Consider the following 24,198-nt stretch of genomic DNA (forward strand, 5'->3'; position numbering starts at 1 on the left):
CTTCTCCCTCCCCAATCATGGCTTCTTGGCTGGTGGAAGTCTTTGCTTGGGTTTGGGGCGCCTGTGGACTGTTCTCTGTGTGCTTTCTACAGAGCCATATGTTCCCATGCCTGTGTGTGTGTGTGTGTGTGTTACTGTTAGTCTGTCTAGTATATGCCTTTTCTGGATGTCTTGGGGACCAGAGGCTGCTAGGGTTTTGTGGCTTTTCTATGCCCCCTCCCCCTTTTTTTGGTGAAGCTGGGGAAGGGGGCGTTTTCTCCTTGTTGGGAGAAAAGAAGGAGGAGGGGAGAAGAGGAAAGGATGGAATATCTTTCTATTTCTATATTCTGCATGGGGCTGTATTGCAGAAAGGGTTAATGACAGTATCATCCACACACATACATTTGCGTGTGGGGTGTGCTGGTGTGTGTGTGTGTGTGTGTGTGTGTGTGTACATGAGCAATTTAGTTGAAGGACAGAAGAAGGTACACAGGGAGGGCTGGGAGGAGGCAAGAATAAAATCCTAGCTGGCTGCTGAAGGACTTGTCACCAATTGTCCCTCTTTTCCTTTTTGTATATGCCCCCACCCCCAGTGATTGGCTTTGTGTATGTGTTTGTGGGTCTCTCTTTATTCCTTAGGCACCTGCAGGCAGCCTTGTTTTTTTTTTTTTTCACATGCACATTTTCCTGCCTGCTAAGAGGCTCCTGGTGTGTGTGTGTGTGTGTGTGTGTGTGTGTGTGTGTGTTTGTGTTTGTGTATTTGTTGGATGGAAGGAGCTGGAGGGAGGCATTCCAGGGGTCACAGAAAAGTAGTTTTGCCTGGGCAGATCTGATCTGGTGCTAGGATTGGTCATTGGTTTGTATACATTTAACTGCTCTCTTTCCTTCTCTACTCTCTTTTCCCCACCCTCAATGCACACAGCCACACACAGGAGGTTCTGAGGTTCTCCTAAGTTGATCCAGCACAAAACCAAAATACAGCTGGATTGTAGCCTTTCATGGCACCTGACATAATGGTGTGAGGAAACTTTTCCCTTCCCTTTATTTATTTATTTATCTTTGCTGATATTGTGGTATTGTTTCAGAGGTGCCAAAGCGTGCTTTGTTAACGAGAGCTTAAGCCTCACATGCACTGACTGTGCAGGTTTAGGTTGTTGGTTCTATATCTGTGTGTGGATTTGAAGTTTAAGTGTTTTTTTAAAAAGGCCGTCTTCCTGTCTGTCAGATTTGTTCATTTCTGTAAAGTGCTTTGGATGGGGGTGATGGTGGTGGCTGGTGGCCAGTAGCTACTCGTTGGGGAGGAAAGAAGGGAGACTGATGATACTGGCATTGGTGGTGATCAGAGATTTTGATGCTAGTACTTGGGTTCATCATCGGTTTTAGAGTTGGTGCTCTCGGCTCCAAGTGTTGAGTGTCACCAGTCAGGATGCTTATAACTATGTTTCTTAACTTTACAAAGGTGGGTGGGAACTGCAGGTGACCTCTTTCTGGCTTTAAAATGGGCATTGGAGTGGCATCATGTATCCTGCGAGAGAATGCTGCCTGGGATTTGGCTCAGCATGGCTGCCTATGGTTGAAGGAAAGACTTGAAAAAGCTGCTTACAAGTGGTTCTGGGCTCTGGGTAGTTGCCATGCCCTGCTGGGTGGCCCCACTTAGTCAGCAAGAGGGGGATCTGTGTCTTCTCATTATCATTGTTGAAGGCCAGGTGGAGATGGAAGTAAATATAGCACTTGGTTTGTATTGTGTTTAAGTGGCTGTTTGACTTTATCTTTTGCTTGAAAATGTGCTTGGTTCAGTCTTGTTTTAAGCCTTAAATTTATAATTTTTAAAGAAGGTCGAGTCCAAGATGTACCTTTCTGTGATGCAATTTACTTCTCAGCGACTTTTCTAGATTTAAAATCTGAGGATGATTTGGTTAGTTGAATGCTATGATACTTTTATGTCCACCACAGTATCACCGATGTACTGGTGCATTGGTATGAAGGGTATAACTTTTTAAAAAAATTTTTGTATGAGAACGTAGATGGAACAGTAAACTCCAATGCACTCAACACCCCCAGAGTCAACAACTTACAATTCATATCTTGTTACTTCTATAGTTCATTGAGTTCCCTCTCACCTTTCAGATCTGCTGTGATGACATCTCTAAATATTTCTGTATTAACCTCTGAAGTATATGTAAATGATTTAGATGACTTTATAAATTCACACAGTACCATTATCTTTCCTCAGTAAATTAACAGTTCACTAGTATTATATATCCTATCTGGTCATATTTTTAGAAAGTTCAGACTTTTTAGAAAACCTGTAACAAACCTGTTAAAAACCATGTATTGGAAGATAAAAATAATCATGTTTAGCTTTTTTTTTTTTTTTTTTTGGTGGTGGTGGGGGTAGTGGTGGTGAGCAAAAATGTAAATATATTGGCTGTTAACACACTCTGTCCATGTTGGATGGTCGGAACCTAAGCAGTGACTGTTAGAGTCTCTGATGTTCACTATGCTAAATTTGAAAGATTTACTGAACTGTCACCAAGACATGTGAAGACTTAGGTGGAGCAGGCAATTCAACTATGAACTTGGATAGAAATGTGTGTTAAGAACATGTATATGTTGAGAATTACCACAGATACCAAGAGTTACCCTAAATACATACTTGTGCTTGTAAATGAAAATAACTTCTGCCACGAATCATCAAGAATCCATAGGTATTGGCTTGGACAGAGGCTTATAAATTACACCAGTTTAGAGCCATTTCTGGCAGACTTAGGGATCACATACTTAGGTTGTGAATATACGAACTGACTCTTAAGATTTTGTCCTTAGAGACTTCTTGGTGGCTGCCCCTTCCTTCCTTCCTTCCTTCCTTCCTTCCTTCCTTCCTTTTTTCCTTTTTTCCTTTTTTCCAGAAGCTCCTAAGTGATAATGGAATAGTCTGATATAAATACTTCCAGGCCAGCTTTGGTTTTACAGATCCTCGACTAAAAGTATTAAGTATAATGGCAGCCTGCAATTTGATGCTTATTCTTTACAATTGTTAGGTTTTTATTTAAGAAGATGGGAAGCTCAGAGGGCAGTTTGGCATCTCCCACATGTTATAAGCAGTGAAACTGGCTGAGGTAGTTGCATATTCTTCAGGGACACTTGTCTTGAGTAATTGTGCCCTGAAGTTCAAGTATGTGATTACAAAGCGTCTCATGATAGAAGATAAGAGGGTAGGTGAGGAGGCTAAAGTTGAACGGGGTGTTCTCATTACACAGTTGAGAAGCACAAGTGCCATTTAGAAACAGTATTTCGTGTTTGCGTATTCTTTGGATGTTAGGATGAGGGCAAGTAGCTCTAAATGTGTTGTTTGTTTTAGTTTTTTTTGGGGGGGAGGGTAGTGGATAGGGTCTTGATCTGTAGCATAGGCTAGCCCTGCACATTCAGTAAAATCCTGCTCCAGCCTCCAGAGTGCTGGGCTTTTGGGCACATGCTATCCCACTTGGCATTCTTTTTTTTTTTTTTTTTTTTTTTTTTTTTTTTTTTTTAACAAAACAACAACAAACCCAAACAAAGTGGATTCTAGTAATCACAGTATAAGTGGAAATGTTGGCCCTCTGATACTAACAGGATGTACTTACTGGTGTATCAGCTAAGGTGCTTTTTTAGAATTCTTTAGATTTCTATTAGGAAGCCACGAATCATATCCTGGCTGAAAATTTGACTTTGTGAATCAGTTATTTCTCCTATTCTCCTTCTTTTGTAACTTGGATGTTTCTTTTTATACAGCTGACCACAGGGAAAGAAAGATGACACTGGTAGACTTGTCAGACAAGTCTGTTGGTGGGGTAGTGTTCTGGGGAAAGAAAAAAAAGGGAAGACTTAATTTTGTGTGTAGAGGATCAAATACAGGCTTTCCTGTGATCATTGCTTCCTGATTCTGTTTCAGGATTCACCCACGTTTCAGTGGTCTATTAAGTCCTTTATATGGAATCTGACACATTTCTCTCTTAGGTCTAGCATGTGCTAGTAATTTAGTTTTGAGATTTCACTTTCTAAGTTTATCATGTGCCTCATGCCACTCAGCAGACATTTATGCAGTGCTTAGTATGTACAAGGCACTAGGAGACGAGAAGCCTAAAATGTCTATAACGACTGGAAAGATGCAATATGGTTGATAAGTTAAATCTAATACCTGCAAAAAACGATTTTGAAACAGGCACTTGAGTCATGTTAACGTAAGTAGACTTTTGGAGAGGAAAGAGTGAGATAAGGTATTGCATGGTTTTGAGACATGGCCTCATATACTTTAGGCTGGATTCAAACTTACTGTGTAATGGAGGATGACCATGAACTTGTGATCTTCCTCTTTCCACCTTCTGAGTGTTGGGAAAATAGATGCCAACCTCATCCCCTATTTTGACTGTGTTGGAGCTTTGTGTAAGTGCTAAGAAAGCAACCTATTAACTGAATTACATCCCCAGCCCTTGAGAAGTTCTCCTAGAAAAGATGGGCCCTAGAAGGATGTAGTGATTAGTAGATAAGATAGGAGTGAAAAATGGGAGAGCTTTCTGAAGAAATAATGAAAGCAACACTGGGAGAAGTCCAAGAAGAAGACACTGGGTGATTAAGACCAGGAAGTTCTTAGGAAACCAGGAGACCCACCAGACAGAGTAGTTGTATGAGCCTTCTTGGGACATCACTTTCTTAAAGCATCCTTTCCTCAGTCCTCTGTTAGTGGAAAGATTGAGATGAAGTTATAGTGAATGTTCTCAGACTGAAAGGGAACATAGCTTTGTGTAGGTGCCTCGGATTATGTTTTAGACAGAAGCAGAATGATCAGTTCTCAAGTACGTTTTAGAATGACTTGTTCTGCCAGGATTAAAAGTCTTTGTTATCTGAGTGTGAATTTTGATTATCAGAAGAGGAAATAGAGTGCACCTTATTATCTCCTAAACCTCTCCAGCCACAGAACATTTTTAATTCTCAGCATTGTATCCATACATCAGTAGGGGATATGGGCTAAGGTACCAAAGAACCCATTCCAGATCTTGGAGTTTAGTGATCTCTGAGAGTCAGGGGATTGGGCTGACAGAAGAGTGTGGAAGCTTATCTTCGGAGGCTGTCGTATAGAAAGAAGGCAGCCGCAGGAATGGCAGCGAGGTCTGTGAGGATATTAATAGAGAGATGTCCACTTACTTTTCTGCCTCATGTCAACTGTTTTCCTGATTTTTTTTTCCTAACCCCACCAAGAGGTGAGTGTTGGCGAACTCTTCTCACTAATAGCTCTTTCTCAGTGTGACAGCTGCTGCTTGATTCTGATGCCACCAAGTTGCCCTCCAGCCAATGCTTTTATCTTCCCTTGGACACTTCTGGTTTTATGTATTGCTGCTTTTTTAGCAACCTGGAAAAGAAGGTTGGGATGAGAAAGGAATTTGACATTGGTATTAAAACAAAGATTTCTGGTTAGCTGGCTCTTGGCTTGCAGCGCGTGGCGTGGTAATTTACAGAGGGTCAGAGCATCTCCAGTGCTGTTACAGAGTCTGGGGAAGGCACGGATCAGAGTCTTTCTCTACTCGTTTTCTTTCTGTCTCACAAAGTTTGGCTGTGAGATTGCTGAAAGAGGTCAAGTTCCAGCCTTTCAGTTCTGAGAAGTGTGCATAACTCCAGGTTCTGAGGACTTTCTAAGTGATTGGGGGAGGGGGAGAGTATGAACTGCTTGTGTGCATGAACTCAGCTTTTTACCATACTCACTGGACTTCTGTGTTTTACTCTGTGAAGCAAAGATTCATCAGAGGTGAATTTGAAGGCCTTGGTAGGATGATTCCCCATGGCTCTTGTTAGCTGTGGAGATTAACTGCTTTAGCTATGCTGGGTAAGATACAACTGAGTCAGATGATTTAAAGAGTGGACCATGAGTTAGCGATTGGTTCTGAGAGAGGTGTTCCTTTAACATTTATTGTAAAGAGGTTAATAAGCGGTTTGTGTGTGTGTGTGTGTGTGTGTGTGTGTGTGTGTGTGTTATGCTTTTTAGGAGTGTAACTCAATGGTAAAGTATTTGCCTAGCATGTGCAAGGCCCTGGGTTCAGTCTTCCAGCACCACTTGGAAATTCAAAACAAAAACAAACCCAGAGTAATTTAATATTGTGATAGAGATTCTGGGACACTTGTAGCTATTTTTTTTTAAATACTGTCAAAAATAAATAGTTTGAGAGATTGTTAAGACTAGAAAGTCATTAAGCACAGACAACAACTGTTGGGATTATTGCGGAATAATGTAAGTCTTGATGAGACAGTTGATAGTGCTGCCTGATGAAAGGGGTATGTGTGTGCGTATGCATGTGTGTGCACGCACATGCGTGCAATTCCTGATGAGAAGTGCATGTGCATTGGTGCTGAGAGTGCATTTCAGTCACTTACCCCATTCTGAATAGGTGTATATTTACAATACACTAAATGTAGTTTCACTTCGTTGAAGTGAAGAGGCAGCATCTCTTTAACACTTCCCCTGCACTCCAGGGTTGGGATTACACCCCATATGCTGTAAATTTAGGAAAACCACCTGGTAAAAGGATAGCAATATCTTATTTGATGACAGTCTGCAAAATTTAAGTAGATTTAAAACTCTTTTGAAAATGGAAAAGAAGACTGCAGTAGTTAATTAAGTAACAGTCAAGACCAGAGAAGCTAAAAACACTTTGGGATATACTGTTAGCTAGGGAAGAAGTACTTCTAATACATAATATTGAGCTGTTCCATGAATCCATTGAGAGATCCATGAACAGGGTCTCCTGTTGGCTTCAACTAGAAGTGGGTGACTTAGATTTGAAGAGAGAGGCCCTAAGATGTGTCATCTTTCCCCTTCTGGTGTGAGCTATGTCTTCATATTCTCTGTCTCCCATGCAGAACAAGGAGTAGTGTCTTGTTTTTTCATGTCTTTCTATCCAGTCAGGGTCACAAAGGATAGATAGGTCTCTTTTTCTATTGCTTTTGGTAACTGCAGGTGAGAACGAGTCTTTTCATACCACCAGGCAGCTTTTGCTTACTTAGGAAGGGACTATGTCCCCTCAGGCTTCTAGGTCTTTTCTGTTTAAGTCTCCAATTCCATGTATTTTTAAGGGAGCCTGGACCTTGAACTCATGAAATGCTGCTTATTTTTTTCACACACTCATTTCAGGGTTCAGTTGTATTACACTCCACCTCCCTCCTCCTTACCTCCATGCTTCTAGGTTTCTTCCCTATACTGAAAGAATTATCACAAGTAGGAATGCAGATAATGAAATGAAAAGTATTTGGGAAGTTGTGACAGAAATGTGAAAACTTTAGCATTCCTAAGTTTTCATTATTTGAACCTAGATGATCCGAGGTATTTTGGTATTAGAGGATTGCCTGTGCTCTTTATGATCTCTTGGTTCATAGCTAAACAGTAGTTAGAGTTTACCCAGATTAATAGATGCTAAATATGTACACATTTGTTTAATACTTTTCTGCCACTTTGGATTTTTGGTGTACCTCAGAGTGATTTATGCTTTTGGTCTTAGAACCTGGTAAAACCTGGGTGTAGTAAAAGCAAGGACAAGGAGAAAGTTTATAGTGTACATGAGTGACAGAAATGGTGAGTGAGGGTGAGGATTAAGTTGCATCAGAAGAGCTTTTAAAAATACTTTAGAGTAGCTACTAACTGGACCACTGCCTACAAACACACTGTGACCCTTGGTTGTGTGGGTGAGATTTGATACTTCCAACTGCAGCTAAATTTTGAATCCTAAAATAAACCCTTGCCATGGTCAAGTTGTAGTGATAAGTGAGAAATGTCATTTTCCTTGTTGCCCCTACACTTAACCTTTTCAGTTACAAAGCAACCCTTACACTAAGTATTTGTAGTTTCTGCTGGTTGTGATATTTTAGAACTTAAAGAAATCAAGAGACCCACTGTCCAGTTCTGCAGCTATCCCTCAGTTGTTATACTGAAATAGTGATTCTTCTTCTTTTTTCTCGCCTCCTTTTCTCTGCTTCCTCCTCTTTTCCCTTTATCCTTCTCTTTTCTTCCCTCTCCCTCCCTCTCTTCTTTGCTTGGAGATGGGAATCTTGATATGTGGCCCTGGCAGGTCTATAATTCATTATGTAGAACAGATTGGCCTCAAACTCATAGAGAATCACTTGACTCTGCCTGTCAGGTGCTAGGATCAGAGGTGTGTGACATCATCCCTGTAGTCTTTTCTTCTTTCTTTTTACTTTTGATGTCTGTTCAAAAGGTTAAAGGTTGCTAATTAAGCACTTTTTTTTTTGTTAAAAACTAAAGGGAAATACAAGAAAATAAAGATGCAAAGACACTAGCTTGTCATTAGAATATTATTTGCTTTCAGTTACATAATAGAAATGACAGTGACTTCCACTTAGTTTTTTAGTACAGTTGACAACAATCACGAAGGCCTTCAACTGAACTAAGAAATGCTCCAATAATACGTTTTAAGTGAAAGTAAGCTTTCTCTGGGGCAAAAGAGAGAGACAAGAATTTGGTAATTCTGTGTGTAGATTCCTTACTTCTTGTTACAGTGTTCTCTGAGGTTACTTGAGAAAATTAGTTTTAAGATTAACTCGAGGAATTCAGTCTTTAGGAGGGATTATCCTTAAATTCAGACCTGCACTTCTCCTAAGTAGTCTTCAGATCCATTTCACTCCACATCTGGAGGCTATGCTTTTTAAGGCACCATCTTGGTGTTCTTTGCACAGATGTTGTCCTTGGTGTTGAGTTCTTTCTGCTCCTCATTTTCCAAATGGAAATAGTTCTCAAGGGTGAACTGGTGATCAGATCATACTGGGTGTTAGAGGTCCCAACTATTACCCAATAAAATAGGAGACTATTTTCCCTAAGTACTAGTGAGTACAAGGATTGGGAATTATGGAAGAAAGTTCTATTACATTTTAAATCAGGCCCCACTGCCCCAGCCTTGGAAGTTCTTTATAGTTCATGATGATCTTGAACTCCTGATTCTCTTATGTCTACTGAGTTCAGGAGTCACTGGTGTGCATCACCAGCCCTAGTTTATACACTGTTGGAGATTGAACCCAGGGCTGTGTGTGTGCTAAGTAAATTCTCTACCAACTGAGATACATCTATAGCCCAGAAGCAAGGTTTTAAAAACAAGAATCAAGAGGAACAAGCATAGAAACTTCCTATTTTTTCCTTAATGTTCTGTTGGTTATTTAATATCAAGAACCTTTAAAAACATTCTTCCCCATCCCACATGTTCCCCAAGTAGTACACTACCTTAAAATTCATTGCTCCTACCTACAGGTGTATTGTTTTACCCAATATACCCAAAATCCCTTTTCCCACCCTTCTGTCATGAAAGTATTGGCTTCTCATTCTTGAATGTCCAGTGGAAAGACAATTACTTGCATATAAGATATTATTGTGGCCTAGTTAACATTTTAAATTTTTTGAGTGGGGATTAAGTTATTTTCTTCAGTATGGTAACCTGGGGAAATTTAGAGCAATTTCATCAATACTGATAGCAGAATATACGCAATAGAGGAACTTTGGCATGTATTTGAGATGAATATTCAAACTTCCTTCTCAAGGATTCAAAATACAAGATTCACTTGATTGTGCTGGCTAAGGCATTTGTCTGTTTATTGCTGAATGAGGAAATTTATAACAACTGTTTGTCATGCATGTATGTTTATAACAATTCATATAATGGAAAGAAGGTTTTTTTTTGTGGGATTGTAATAACATATCAAGATGGATGTAATTAAAACAGAAGCAGATCGACACCCTGAATTAAATGCAAACCAGAATCCAGGATACCTGTGCTTTTCTGCCTTTCGTATTTGCTGCAGGGGCAGTCAGCCAGATATGCAAATAAAAAGACATTGATGAATCTCTCTGGGTGTGTGTGTGTGGTTGCAGAGAGCCCAACTATTTTATTAATCTTTTACCAACCATTGTTTAGATTTGCAGCAATGATGGAATGTATTAATTTGGCAGACCAAATAGCCTAGGACCAGAATGTAGGAAATAATCAGAGGAAGACATGATTGATAGGTTGTCCCATAAATAACACATGCGACTGACAAAGGGGCTGAGTAATCTTTAGATCTGTGCTTAATGTCATTAATGGAGCTGTTAGACCAGGATGTTTGAGTTTGAACTTCAATCAGAGAGGCCTTGCCTCCCATTTAGAATGTAGACCTATCTCTGGTTATGCTCCCTGGGCTGATCTGTTGACAAAGTTGGTATAAATCGAATTTTTGTAAATTGGATCAGACGTCGGGGGAATCTTGCTGTGAAAAATGAGTCCTTTTTACCAAGCGTAGTACTCCTCTCTGTGGGGAAGCTGGGATTTTGGTAGTCATGTGTTCTAGTTTTATTTCTGTTGCTGTGATGAAACACCCTGTCCAAAAACAACTTAGGGGACTAGAGAGATGGCTCAGCCGTTAAAGGCTAGGCTCACAACCAAAATGTCAAAGAGCAGCTTAGAGGAGGAAAGGATTTACTTAGCTTACAATTCCATGTTACAGTCTGTCATCACAGGAGTCACAGTGACAAGAGTTTCAGAGAGCCAGTCATTCCACATCTACAACCAAGCAGAGAGAAACAGTAGCATGCTTGCAGTTACTCGGGTAGCTTTCTTTATTCTCTCTACTTAGGACTCCTATCCTAGTCACCCACATTCTTCTTACAGTCCATCCACCCTGATGTAGATACTTTTTCAGTCGAGGAAACTGGAGGCAAGTGCTATTCTCAGCTGATTCTAGCCTGTAGCAAGTTAGTTGATTGTTCAAAACTAACCATGAGGAACTGAAGAGATGGCTCAGTGGTTAAGAGCGATTGCTGCTCTGGAAAGAATCTAAGTTTAGTCCCCAGTGCTCGTGGCTTGACAGCTTATAACTGTTGTAGCTGCAGCTCCAGGGGACAGGATACCTGTGGTCTCTGAAAGTACCCGTGCACACATGGACATACCCAGACACATATACCCAGTTAAAAGTAATAAAAATGAATCTTTGTTTTTTATTTGATATATTCTTTATTTACGTTTCAAATGATTTCCCCTTTCCTGGATCCCCCCCCTCCCTGGAAAGCCCATAAGCCCTCTTCCCTCCCCCTGTTCCCCAATCCACACCTTCCCACTTCCCTGTCCTGGTATTTCCCTACACTGCTGCACTGAGCCTTTCCAGGACCAGGGGCCTCTCCTTCCTTCTTCTTGGACATCATTTGATATGTGGATTGTGTCTTGGGTATTCCACACTTCTAGGCTGATATCCGCTTATCAGTGAGTGCATATAAAAAACGAATCTTAAAAGAACAAATAACAAAATAGCTGGCCATCAAGCCATGTTTGGTGGGTGTGGCTTTCTGTGCTTCACATCTCCCATCTTCATGTGTTCCCTGGAAGGAAATGACCGTGAGAATTTCATGTTTCTCTTCAGGTTTCACACCTTACTTGGTCTTGGTACTTCCAGCATTAATTGATGGTAATTGGACTAAGCTCTTCTCATTCTGATCTCAAGAGCTTGGTTTTCAGGTGCATACCAAGGAGGGCTTGTGGCTGTGAATATGGAATATGATTTCTATATTTGTTCTATTGTGGAGTCCAGACATGTCATAGCCACTTCAGAGTCAGGATTGTACAAAGATACCCTAGCTGTAATTTTTCTATATAGCAGTTCAGTTTTAAAATTGTAAGGGTGCCAAAACCAGGGCTGTATTGTTATTAGGAAAGTTGAGGACATCTGTTATATCTTGTTAAACAGGGGAGGAAAATGTTCTAATCAAAACGTCTAATTGTGCCCTCTCAACTGAAAGAAATATCTTTTACTGAATTTTTGGGATTAGTCGAGATGGAAGAAGCTGGCCTCTAGAAGAACTGTGATGTAAATTTATTAAGAAAAATTACCCTTAACCAAGGTGACTTAAGGGTTTCATTTTATCAATTTGCTTTTACCTTGTGTGTCATAAAAGGTATTTTTCAGAAATTGTCTACACCAGCAGGAAGCTCTTGTTTTTCTTCTCCCTCTCTCTTTCTCCCAAAGCATAGGAGGCCCCCAGAGGGAGTTTTTATTTCCAGATGTTAGCCTCAGAGGATATGTGGTAGCTGAGAGCTACCTGGGGGAGGGAGCAAATGATAATTGCAGGTGAGAGGCAAGGGGATAATTCAGCCAGAGTGCTGGGAGGTGAGATTTCACACCTGAGTGTTGAAACCTGCTCAGTCAGACAGTTGGTTGTTTAATTTAAAACGTTTCATTAGTTTAACACTGAGATGGTCCAGATTGTTCCAGGTGACCTCCTGTGCAAGGAAAACAGTGGTTTTAAAATACTGCAGTTTGTCACGTTCCCATGTTTGAAAGTTGTCTTACGTGATATCTGAAGCTATCAAGATATATCTCCCTTGACCACTAATTAGATAATTTAAATTTTGTGTGTATTTGTGTGTGTGTGTCCGTTTGTCCCCTTGCTTAAATGTGCATACAGAGGTTAAGAGGACAGATTTCAGGAGTCATTTCTTTCTTTCCACCCTGTGCATCCTAGGGATGGAATTCAGGTCATCAAGCTGGACAGCAAGTGCCTTTGCCCCTGCTTCTTGTCTTTTGATCTGTATTTCAAACTGATTAATTTAACTGAACTCTTTATTACCTGTGTTCAGAATCATAGATAATAATAATAATTTTAGTGGCACTATATTCCTGATAATTTGAAGACTGGGACATGGAGAGGTGTATTCATTTAGCTTTGGTAACCTCTATTTCACCTTTTGAAGTGCCTTTCTCAGGGATTGAGATCTAGGGCCCTAGTCTAAAGGAATCTTTGAAGTGTTAACTACGACAAGACGTGCTTTGTGTTTCCTTTGGGAAGGTTCAAGTGCTACTGATTTTTCCCTCGGACTGTTCCGTGTGCTGTAATGGCATACTGCACTGTATCACACTGGAGTTAGTACTGGAACCTTGAAATAGAGAGAGCCAGCATTTTCTCCCTTTATTTTTTAATGTCCTGTTTCATTTCTCCATGTTCTCTGACTTAACCCCCTGTACTCTCCCTCCATATATCCTTTAAGAGATATTTCAAAGCTCTTAAAATTGTTGCTTTCTCCAGTTGGTAATCTATGTAAAGCAGGCATTCAGACAACCCTTATTTATAGTTGACCTATTTTTAAAAACAAAACAAAACAAATAAAAAAAAAAAACAGAACAAAAACTCTGAAAAGACATGCTTGCTCTGGGCCAGGCGTCGTGCTTCCAGTTTCCCTTTCAGCATGCCTCAGAGGGATGCTGTGAACAACGGAACGGAGTCTGCTTTTACAGTTGATGCATCTGAAGCTTGGAGAGGTTGTTGGCTCATCCGAGACCAACAACTGCAGCCGTTTAGGGCAGTCATGAAGGCTTAGGCTTCTCATCCTTTTTTTTACACTCCCTTTAAAAATACGGACTCATTTTCTGAGCTCCTCAAATGGGTCTCTGGTAGAGACCACATTTGGTTCGCTTGCTGTTGATGAAAAGTATCCTAGTTATAAAGGATTTTCTATTTATAGTAATAGGATCCGGGGCTGGGCAAGTACCATACCTAATTGTCCCAGAAAGTTGTTTTCTTTCTGTCTTGTTTCTTCCTTACCACTCTCATGCCCCTCCCTCCTGAGCTAATGGTAGAATCCAGGGCCTAGTGTATGCTAGGAAATCCCTGGGTCACTGAGCATCTCCTGTTTTCCTTTTAAACCCTGAAGCTTATGAGCTGGGGATGTAGCTCACTTGAGTACTGAGTACTTGTCTGGAAGGCCTGGGCTTGGATCCACCTACATTGCCATAAGAGTGTACTTGGTACTCCAAATACTCTAGAGGTGGAGGCTGGGAGTTGAAGAAGTACTGTGATGTCCTTAACTACATAGCAAGTTCAAGACCAGTCTCGGGTACATGGGATTCCATGTTAGACAAACCAAAACAACACGAAAGCAGTCTTATTGAAACTGCTTCATTTAGTTTGCCTGTAGTCTAGTTGGTGGTGCTATTCCCTCTCTGTCTCGTTCAGTATTTTGTGTGCATTAAAATCTGGCCTTATCTTTAAAAAAAAAATAGCAGATAGATATTAATCCTTCCCAAGAGCAAGAGGTCAAGTTCTTGAGATTGAAGCTATGGTGTGACTAAATCATTGTATCATCTTTGTCACTGATTTCCTACAATAACCCTTTTTAACAGACCCGTGAGATCGGAGAAGGAACTGATAGCCTGTCCTACGTTCCCGTGTATATAAACTTATTTTTACTAACAGATGCCTGTCTTATTTTGTCTGCTCTTAAACTACTGTAGGAAGTAGCATTTACTTCTCTTGGGAAGATAGTCCACAATAAAAGAGATCTTATTACTGGTGCTAGGTTTTATTTTATTTTATTTATTTATTTTTAAACTACAGGCATTCCTTTCTTCCCTGTTGAAAGACCATCCTAAATCGCTCTTTGCTTTTCTTGATATCTATTTCTGGAAGGTACCTGGTGACAGAGTCCATTATTCCCTTGCCATTGTTTCCTTTTATTATCCCGAGCACATTTTCAAATTGTTCTCTCTCCACCCAGTTGAGGCTTGTTTATACTACAAAGAGTATGCTAATGACTCTGGCTGTTAGATTGATTCTTATGGAAATCCCAACTGTATTTAAGTACTTTATGTTCCCTGGGTCCCCTTCCTCAGCTCCCCTGGGCTGGGGTGCTTCCACCTAGTTCATTTTCTAGGATTAAAGGGTTCACACCTGGCTAAGGACCATTGGGTCGGGGACAGGTAGAGTTCTAAGACATCCTTGCCTCATTATTCTCATGGGGCCTGAATTTTTAGGAGTATTTCTTTTTGATAAGAAGAAGCTGTTTCTTCCGTCTTGTTCCCAGCCGGGCTGTCTTACCCACTCTTTCCTGCTACCTCAGTAAGCAGTTATCTTTTCTCATCTTTAAAATGGGAAAACAGTGGAATTACTTCTTTAGACATTGTAATTGCAGGGGATACCTAAGCTAACCCATGCCTTCTGAAATTTAAGTACTGTCAAAATCTGGTATAATAGGAGCCACACCTTTAGTTCCAGGATTTAAAGATGATTTCATGCCTTTTGATTTTATGGATGTGCAAACCTCAAATTCTGTCTTACTGCTACAGTCTGATTCAGATTTAAAACTGAATTCTTTTGCTTCTCTTTGTGTCCTGCTTAGACTCTTGGGGATGTGTCCAATTAAGGAGACTGTGAAGATGGCCAGCAGAGATGGGCTTCCTCTCTCTCAGGGCAGTGGATATTCTTTGATTATAGATGAACACTGTGTAACATTATGTACTCCCACATCTGCCACCCATATTTCAGATGCACGTTTATTTCATTTGGTATGTTGTACCTGGGATTAGGAACAGAGAGAAATATGTACACTTGTCCTGATTGGAAATTATGTTGTTGAAACACAGTCCATATGGCCATTGTAAAATGGTTACTACTGCATATAATTGCTTTCCTAACGATGTGCTTTGTCGTTACCTCCATTTTCCAAGAAGTGCCCCCATAGCATGCTGACAGTAGCAGCATCATTAGAAAACATGACATGCAAAAGCACTCAGTTGTCTTTACTTTGAGGATTAGATTACATGTCAGAGGATAGGTCGCCATGCTTTGTATCCATGGCTCTTGTTTGAATCAACTTAGAGCTAGGCTGGGTGACAGATATGGAAAGGTAGGTCCTGCTCACTTTTTTCTTGAGTGTATTTTTATAGCTTTGCTATAAAATTATGAGCAGGACGGTGCCTCAGGAGTGTTTTTCTTTTTTTTTCTTCAGTTGTTCATGTCTTGCGTAGAATTATTTTTCTGGGGAGAGAGAGGGGGGGAGGGAGGGGAGAGAAAGAGAAAGACACAGAGACAGACAGACGACACACACACACATACACGATACACGTGCGCGGGGGTGGGGGAGACCAAATAGTAAAATGAGAGAAGACCATGAGATATCCTCCATATGTTGGGGTTTCTATCATCCATGTATAATGCTTGGCTCCACATGGGTCTGAACTCTACTTCTTTCTTATTAAGAGGAGTGAGTAAGAGAGGGGGTGGAGAGGATCACCACACGCAGGGGTCAGAGGTCAAGCTTCCTGTCACTCTTCATCTTCCACCTTGCTTGAGACCCGGGTCTTTTTGTTTTTCTGCTATATAAATCAGGGTAGGTGGCCTGTGAACTTCTGGGATTGTCCTGTCTCTGGCTTCCATCTCCTGGTAGTAATGCTGGGGTTATAGACACTTGTACTGTGTGTGTGCACACACGTTCAGCTTTTAAATGGGACCAGGGGATCTGAACTCAGGTTCTCAAGCTTCTGTGGCAAGCCCTTTACATCAAGCCATTTCTCTAGTCTCCAGGAACGAGTTATTTATTGCACAAGAGGCTCAGTGTCAGATCCTAGAAAGATAGATGTGATGTGGGCCATGACAAGATAAAGACGTACCAAGGCTGTCACAGGTAACTTAGGGACACGGCAGTTATGGGATGTGAGGTCTGCATCCAGTTTTTAGGGTATGTTTAGGAGCTGCCAAGTCAGGAGGAGGTAGAACAACAGATTGGAGTCTTTCATCAAATCTAATGTTTCCCTTTGAGACTTAGAAATAATGGGATGATGGGATATTCTGAGGGTTTTGGTTACAAATGATTTCAGTGAAGTTTTCTTTAAAAGAAGTTAAGCATAGAGTTTACAAGGATTTCTGGAACTGGTTGAATTTTATGTTGTCATGAGAATGAAGGACAGTTAAGGTTCAGGCTGAGGGAGGATGCTGAAGAAATAATGACATTTGATTCTCTGCACAGTAGAATCTCAGAATCTACCTGCATGCTCAGTAGTTTTGAGGCAGAGGGCAGAAAGTGAAAGTTTGTCGAGCTCTCTTCTGGGCAAGGCTATTAGGTTATTTTTATTGGAAGACTTAATTAGAAGTGAAGCTTACATCTGTTCCAACCTTCTACAGCAGTCAGGGAAATTGGGTACTGATAAATACCTCTGTAAACCTGATTAGAGGGAATGTCAGAAAGGTGATGTTTTGAGTCAGCCAATCCAGTGGGACAGTGAGAAGAAAATGGAAAGTTAGCAGGAATAAATTAGGGAAAAAGTTCTTAAAGCTTTTGACTTAAATGTAAGAAATAGATAGCAATTGATAGAATTTTCCTTCTGGATCTTCATTCAGACATGGTGGGTTTTGCTGCTGCTGCTGGTGGTGGTGGTGGTGGTCATGTGTATGTGTCCATGTGTAGGTCAGAGGTCAACATCAGCGATCTTTTCTCAAGATGACCTTTGGGCACGGTGGCTTTCATTTTTACCTAGATCCTCCTCTGTCCACCTCCCCGGTACTGGGATTGCCTGTATGCACAGCTTTATTTGTTTGTTTGTTTTTCCTGGAGGTTGAAATCAGGTCCTCATGCTTGCTCTTTACCATTAGAACCATCTCCCCAGCTTTGAACATGGCTGTTGGCCAAACAGGAAAGACAAACTTAACCAAAAAGCGAGAATACTTTTTTTTTTTTAAATCAGCTTTTGAATTCCCAAAGCAGCTTTTGAATTTAGGATATGGTAAAAGAGAGGCTGCAAACCCCCTTGCTTTCATGATTTAAAGCAGTAGTTCTTAACCTGTGGCCACAACCTCATGGGGACTCATATGATATCCTTCATATCAGATATTTATATTACAGCTCATAACAGTAGCAAAATTACAGTCATGAAGTAGCAATGAAATAACATGGAGGAACATGAGGAACTGTACTGAAGCGTCACCGCCTTCAGAAGGTTGAGAACCACAGACTTGAAGGGATGAACACATTCTGTTTTTCTAGTTTAGGCTTTCCCAGTGGGTTTAGAAATCTGTGAATCATAAGGGACTGTGTGTGCAGCTGAATAGAGTCCAGTAGTTGTACTAACACCTGAATCAACAGGCTTGGGAATAAGGGAAAGGAGTCTTGGGATTTATGGAAGACAGGATCACTCCAGAGTTCGCATTTAGAAATAAATGTTTCCCTTTTGCTCATGAGGAATAGGACTTGAAAGCCCTTGCCTGTCTTTTCTCTTTGCCCTCAGCCCAGATTAGCCTATGCTAATTACAGTAACGAGCAGTCATTGGGCATTTGCTGAGAACCAGGTATCACTCTTACCTGCAGATTTCAACCCATGTCATCCTTACACTTAATTCATGTGTATGGGAAGAGAAGCAGGTGGCAAAGTTTACACCTACCACAAAAAGTGCCCAGCATGTTCCTGGAGTTCAGACATTTTGGCTACGGAGCCTGATTGGGATGTTTACACTGTATAATAGAATTTAAATGAAGTGTAAAACCTTAAAAGGTTTTGTTCTGATTAAAACTAACTACTAAAGCTTTACCCACACTCCCTGGATTCAAAGGTGGTAACACACTTCAGATTTGCATTGTATTGTAGACAAGAAAGTATATCTAGAAAATTATGTTCTCTCAGGGTTGTGGATGACCTAGTGAGTTATGGGCAGTGGTAGGGCAGAGCTGCAGAGGCCAGTCCTCCTGATATATAGGCCATTGCATTTCCCACTGGGTTGTACTGCTGCCATTTAAAAATATTTCAGACTTATAACTGAAGCTTAATTTTATAAACCTAATTTGTGTCACTTGTACCCTTGTGGATGCCCTAGATTAAAATAGCCAAGTTGCCCTTTCTTGCTCTCCCTTCCTTTCTCCCTCCCCCACCTCATCCCCTCTGCTCCCTCCTCTTTCTCTCTCTTTCTCTCTCCCTCCCCCCTCCCCAATTGGGAAGAAGAGGTGCTGGAAACTTGGTGTTTTGATCTCTTTGAAAGGTGTCTTTCTAGTCTTTGATAGGATTTTTTAAAAGTAGGTAAAAGGTATTTAGGTGAAATAAAGGACTCACCTCAGGATTGAATTTTTCATGGGTTCATCACAGTAATTCCAATTTTATTTTTAACTTGAACCTCCATTAGGATATAACTAGTTTAAATGAAAAAGAATACAGTGGCTGCTATTTGCAAGCTCCCGTTAGGGATTGCAAGTCTAGTAAGATTGAAAAGAGGGAGGGAAAAACTGTCCCTATTTCTGGGGTGTTTTAGAACTTCCCGTATTCTAAATTTTTTTGTTTGTTTTTATTTGTTTTTTGCTTTTGATTCCTTTTGTTGTGACCTCTTTTCTTGGCTAATGTTTTGTTTAAAAACAAGTGCTTTGGTATTGTAAAACAAATTATCCTGGTTTAGCGATTGTGCTCTCAGATAAAAGGCCCCAGGGTAGGGCTCTTTCTGCCTTTGAATCCTAGTAGCCTAGGTCTGCCTGAAAGCAAAATCCAGTTTACCATGCTGCTTCCCATCTAGGCTAGGATGGTTATCTAAACCTAGGAGTCTGAGCCTGAAAGGGAGAGTGGTGGATTGGATTTAACTCTACCTGGGGGCCTTAGTGGGATCTGCTGAGGATTGTGGATTTGAGTTTCGCCTCGGGTTAGAAAGAACCATCCACAGTTTATTTCTGAGTTTTATCACCAGTCTGGAAATCAAAACTCTCCACAATACACTATGATAATGAGAACGGGGACAGGCTTTCAGGCTGTGTTGTGGAAGATCACATGCTCAGGATTTTGCCAATGACCCAGAATCCCATGTGGCCACAGACAAGTAATTTGATTTCACAGTTTCTATTCTTAAATTTGCAGGAGGGGGTTCCTGTAGGAGTTACATAGTGATTATAACTTAGCAGCTTCCTTTTAGGGTAGATGTAATTGTGAGACAAATATTTCCTGAAAGCCGTAGCCGGGCATTCTGTATTTGGTGAGAGAATACCCTTTCAGTTGTTAAAGCTTCTGTAAAACTTTCCCACATAATTTTGCTCCCTGTTTCCCATTTTGGGCATGGAGAGTCTGGATGGGATGGTTTCCACACTGTTGGAACGTACACTTTTGCTTCGTGCGGTGATTTTCAAATGCATCTGTCCCCCAGCATATTAAGTATACAGGTGTCCCATCCCAGGGCCTCGCCTCAAGTCAGAGGCACTTGTTTCTCTCAAGACTCCTTTCATCGAAAGCCTCTGTATGGAGGAATCATTATTTATTTTATAATCATTATCATAGAAAATAGTTTTGAGTATTTCTTAGGATCATGGTAATGGTAGTGCTTTAAAATGACTTCTTTTGTGTGTTCGGTGTGCATGTTTGCTTCTGAGCCCTGTAGAGGTTAATTTGGACTGTCTTTCTCAATTGATTCTCCATTATATTTTTTGAAATAGTGTCTCTTACTGAACCTGGAGCTTGATGTTTCTGTTGCAATTCCTAACCCACCCCACTCCACCCCACCCCATATCTTTTTCTGCTCTGCAGTGCTAAGTTGTATGCCCAGGTTTTATATGTTGCTGGGGAGACAAACTTATATTGTCACGTGTGTACAGCAAGTACTTTATTCACTCAGCCATCTACAGTCTCTCAGTAACACCTCTGTAAACCTTAGTGATTTTTATGAAAACAATCACACATAGTAGTTCTTAAAATTTGTTGTGTGTGTGTGTGTCTGTGTGTGTGTGTGTGTGTGAGGTAAACACACCTTGAAAACATTGCTTGTATTCAGCACAATGAATCATTCTAAACTCAACACCTGAGTAGTGCGTATCCACAGGAAGATACAGAACTTTGTTGGGGCTGGAGCAGTAGTTTGCTGGCACAAGTGGGAGAATGTAAATTTGCATCTCTAGCACTCATGTAAAAATCCAGGCAATGCCCTGTGTGTCTGAATCACAGAGCTCTGGTGGGCAGAGACGGGGGCAGGGGGGAATCATTAGATGGTAAGCTGCCAACTTAGTTCCAGTTTCAGTGAGAGACCCTGTCTAAAGGGAATAAGGTGGTGTGCAATAAAGCAGGATACCCCATATTCTTATCTCTGTGCTTTGCTCAGGCTTGCACGCCTCCAGACAGACAGACAGACAGACAGACTCTCTCTCTCTCTCTCTCTCTCTCTCTCTCTCTCTCTCTCTCTCTTCAAAACCATCTTGGATATTTACTATCTTCCTCAAATTTCCTCTTCTACCCCTTACGTTCCAAGAAACCAAGACTATATTTAATGGCTGATAATGCAGTAGAGCACAGATGACAGAAACATTTCTTTTTCTGCACTTGGTACTTAATCACTCTTGTGGGTTTGGGTGATAGGAAGTTTCTATTGTTTATGTTTTTCTTCAACCTTTAATTTGATCTCGACAGTGACTTGTCTATTAATGCTCAGAGCATATATCAAAATTTTACTCTTATGATTTGTCCTTTTAGAAATCTAATTCAGTGAAAATATCCACATAACAGCTTTGAGAAATATGTAAAGACAGAAGACCAGCCATGACAGCTGTGGTTCTATTAAGTAAATGAATCTTATCTTTGCTGCCTGGGTAACTTAGTAAACATGTCTCATCAGTCAAGTGTCTTTATCTGCTAAACCATGAAAGGTAGATTCTTGACTAACAAAAATGAAAGAATTTCTTCCTCTTCTCTGTCCATCCCTGAATAATTTCCTTCACTCAATTTCACTTTGAGCACTTAAAGCCAAAGGTAATGGAATTTGCCTGGATTTCCTTCCTATTTTGTTTTTAATTCCCCTGACTGAAGAATCACCGGGTTCTCAGGGGAAGAAGTTGTGGCTGTTATTAAATAGCAGGGTTGCTTGTTTGTTTTCTTCGGAGAGGAATGCTTTCCATAAAGGAATCAGGACTAGACACTGCACTTGAACTGCGTGCAAGTTCAGGGAGAGTACTTGCTGACAGGCAGGTGAGCTCGCTCTCTGTCAGTGTTAAGAGTTGTTGCCCTCCACTATGCATGCCCCCAATGTGCTAATGGCCACTATTCACTAAACAGGTGACACTCCTCCACTCATCCCTGTTCAGAATGGCATTCTGTCTTTCCAAAAATACACTGGAGGCTTGTTTTGTTGCAGTCCATTGATGAAATAAATATTCCTGTGTTCACAAGGGAACTGAAACCAGTTACAGCACTGGGCAGTTAGCTAGCTGTCCATTAGTATCAGAGCAACTACTGCCTGCACCCTGGCCCCCATTCTTTTCTCTCCAACATGAAGGTGCATACATTACCCAGAGCCGGCTCTTTTCAGGCACGTGTGGGGCAGGGATGTAGTGCCATGCTCTTTGCTGCTGCGGTTGTCAGGCCGAGGCCCTTCCGAGGTGTGGAGATGACCGGAGAGATGGGGTGATTTAGAAGATTCTTTCTTGCTTTGGGGTTGCCAGACCTTTGTTTTTCCCCTTCAACTCTTAGCACAGTCAGAGTGAGGAATGTTTCTCAAATTTGTTTGCCTCCCTTATAAAAAAGGGGTGCTTCTGATTTGGAAGTACAGGTGTTTTTGTCAGGAATGGAGACCACTGTGGCCATACTTGTGTTTATTGATAGATTCCATTCACGTGGCAAAATCAAGAAAGACCTTCATAAGTGGGGCAGAAAGACAGGATTTCTAGTCACGCTGTACTGGTTCTCTCTCTCTCTCTCTCTCTCTCTCTCTCTCTCTCTCTCTCCTGTTTTTTTCTTGGAAGGGTTTTTCTAAATGTGCTAGGGATTGGACCTGGTTTTGCACATGATAAAGTGAGCTATACATCCAGCTCTTTTCTGTTCTTAGTTGAGGGTGGAGGGCTGGTTATAGTGTTAGATTAAAAAAAAAAAAAGATTTACAGTGTTCCTGTAATTCTTCACAGGTTAGCTACTAAGTATGTCAGCATTAAGGACTGATTTATACATCAAGTGTGAAGTGAACAAAATTCTCCGTTTTCTACAGGATATTAAAGTGTGTGTGGGGAATCATACTGGGGCAGAGTGGGAAGGGGGAAGGGAGAGAGAATGATGGGGAATATTAGTGCGGTGGGAAGTGTGCTTTAGTAGCATTATTTTGGTGTGAAGGAAGCAACTTGTATGGAAGTGTGAGTAAGGGAGGTGTTGAGATCTTAGTCACACCGAACATCCCCTGCTCAAGAGATGGGGACCCTTTTGATGACTTGAAAAACAGAATCCTGGGAACCTTGTGGCTGTGAGGACTGCAGCCCCAGGAGAATGGCTGTAGTAGTAAAGAGAATCTCTTAGTGCGTGTCTCTTCCAACTGACTGTGGGTAATTAGTTGGAAATGACATTAACCTGAGCTTAATTGTAATTTTGCATCGTAACAACATGCCAGCTGTTCACTGTATTCTTTCCTGGCGGTGTGATTTAATTATTTTTTTCCACGCTATCTCTTAAGCTCTAATTTTCAGTTATGTTTCCTTTTAACCCTTATTCGTGGCTGTGTGTCCACGGCCCACACAGTTTGGCAGTCATGTCATTTCTTTCCGTGATGAGGGCTGGTTGCTGTTGGGTTTGTGAATGACTCCCCTATTTAAATGAGGCCACTTTGGAAAGGCACTGAGATACGCCTGGATGACTGGAAACCTTGCTGTATTTAGGGCTCCTCCACCAGGTTTTAGCTTATTATATAAATAATATGGGCAATCGTAGGCCTATCAAAGGTGTTGAAAATATCAACTGAACAAGCCAAAAGAGAAGTTAATTACTGAACAGTGATTGCTCTGATATAACCAATTATTGGATCATTAAATGTTTATTACCTTTTATATGCTCTTTCCCCCATAAGAGCAGTTTCTTTTTTAAGTCATTAAAATAGAAATGGGATCTTAAAAAAAAATTCTGCTTAAAAATTTCCACAAGACTGAAGTATTAAAAAGGTCTTGTGTGATCTGACAGCTGAATAGCCTATTTTTCTTTGGTCTGTTAAATTAGTAATTAATGAAATGTATTGCTTGAACAGACAAAATAAATTAATTTTGTTTAGGAAATAAACAGAAGCAAGGCTTTACTCTCCACCCAATTCAGGTTAACGTTAAGGAGTAGTATAAGAAGTATAAAACATCTAGTCTGTTTTGGGAGTTGGAGGACAGCCTGAGGTACACAGAGAGACTGTACAAACTCACTAAGTAAAACACTGTCAGGTCTCTCTGAATGACTGAATGATAAGATGCTCCTTTCTCTCTCCCTCCCTCCCTCCCTCCCTCCCTCCCTCCCTCCCTCCCTCCCTCCTCCCTCTTTTCTTCCCTCCCCCCCTCTCTCTGTGTGTATATGTGCGTGTGTGTGTGTCTGTTTGCATCTATGTGTATAAGTGTATGTGTCAAAGTGTGGCATGGAGGTTGATGCTGTCTTTCCCTACATATCTGCCTTATTTTTTTGAGACAGAGCTTCTCATTGTACCGTCAGCACACC

General features: G+C 40.9%; 1 protein-coding gene across 2 annotated transcripts in view; it reads left to right on the forward strand.

The window, feature by feature from the left end:
• Auts2 (activator of transcription and developmental regulator AUTS2) overlaps positions 1-24,198 on the forward strand; it is a 1,104,996-nt gene that overhangs the window by 828 nt on the left and 1,079,970 nt on the right. The window lies entirely within an intron of this gene.

Source organism: Apodemus sylvaticus, chromosome 22 (genome assembly GCF_947179515.1).
Source record: "Apodemus sylvaticus chromosome 22, mApoSyl1.1, whole genome shotgun sequence".
NCBI lineage: Eukaryota > Metazoa > Chordata > Mammalia > Rodentia > Muridae > Apodemus > Apodemus sylvaticus.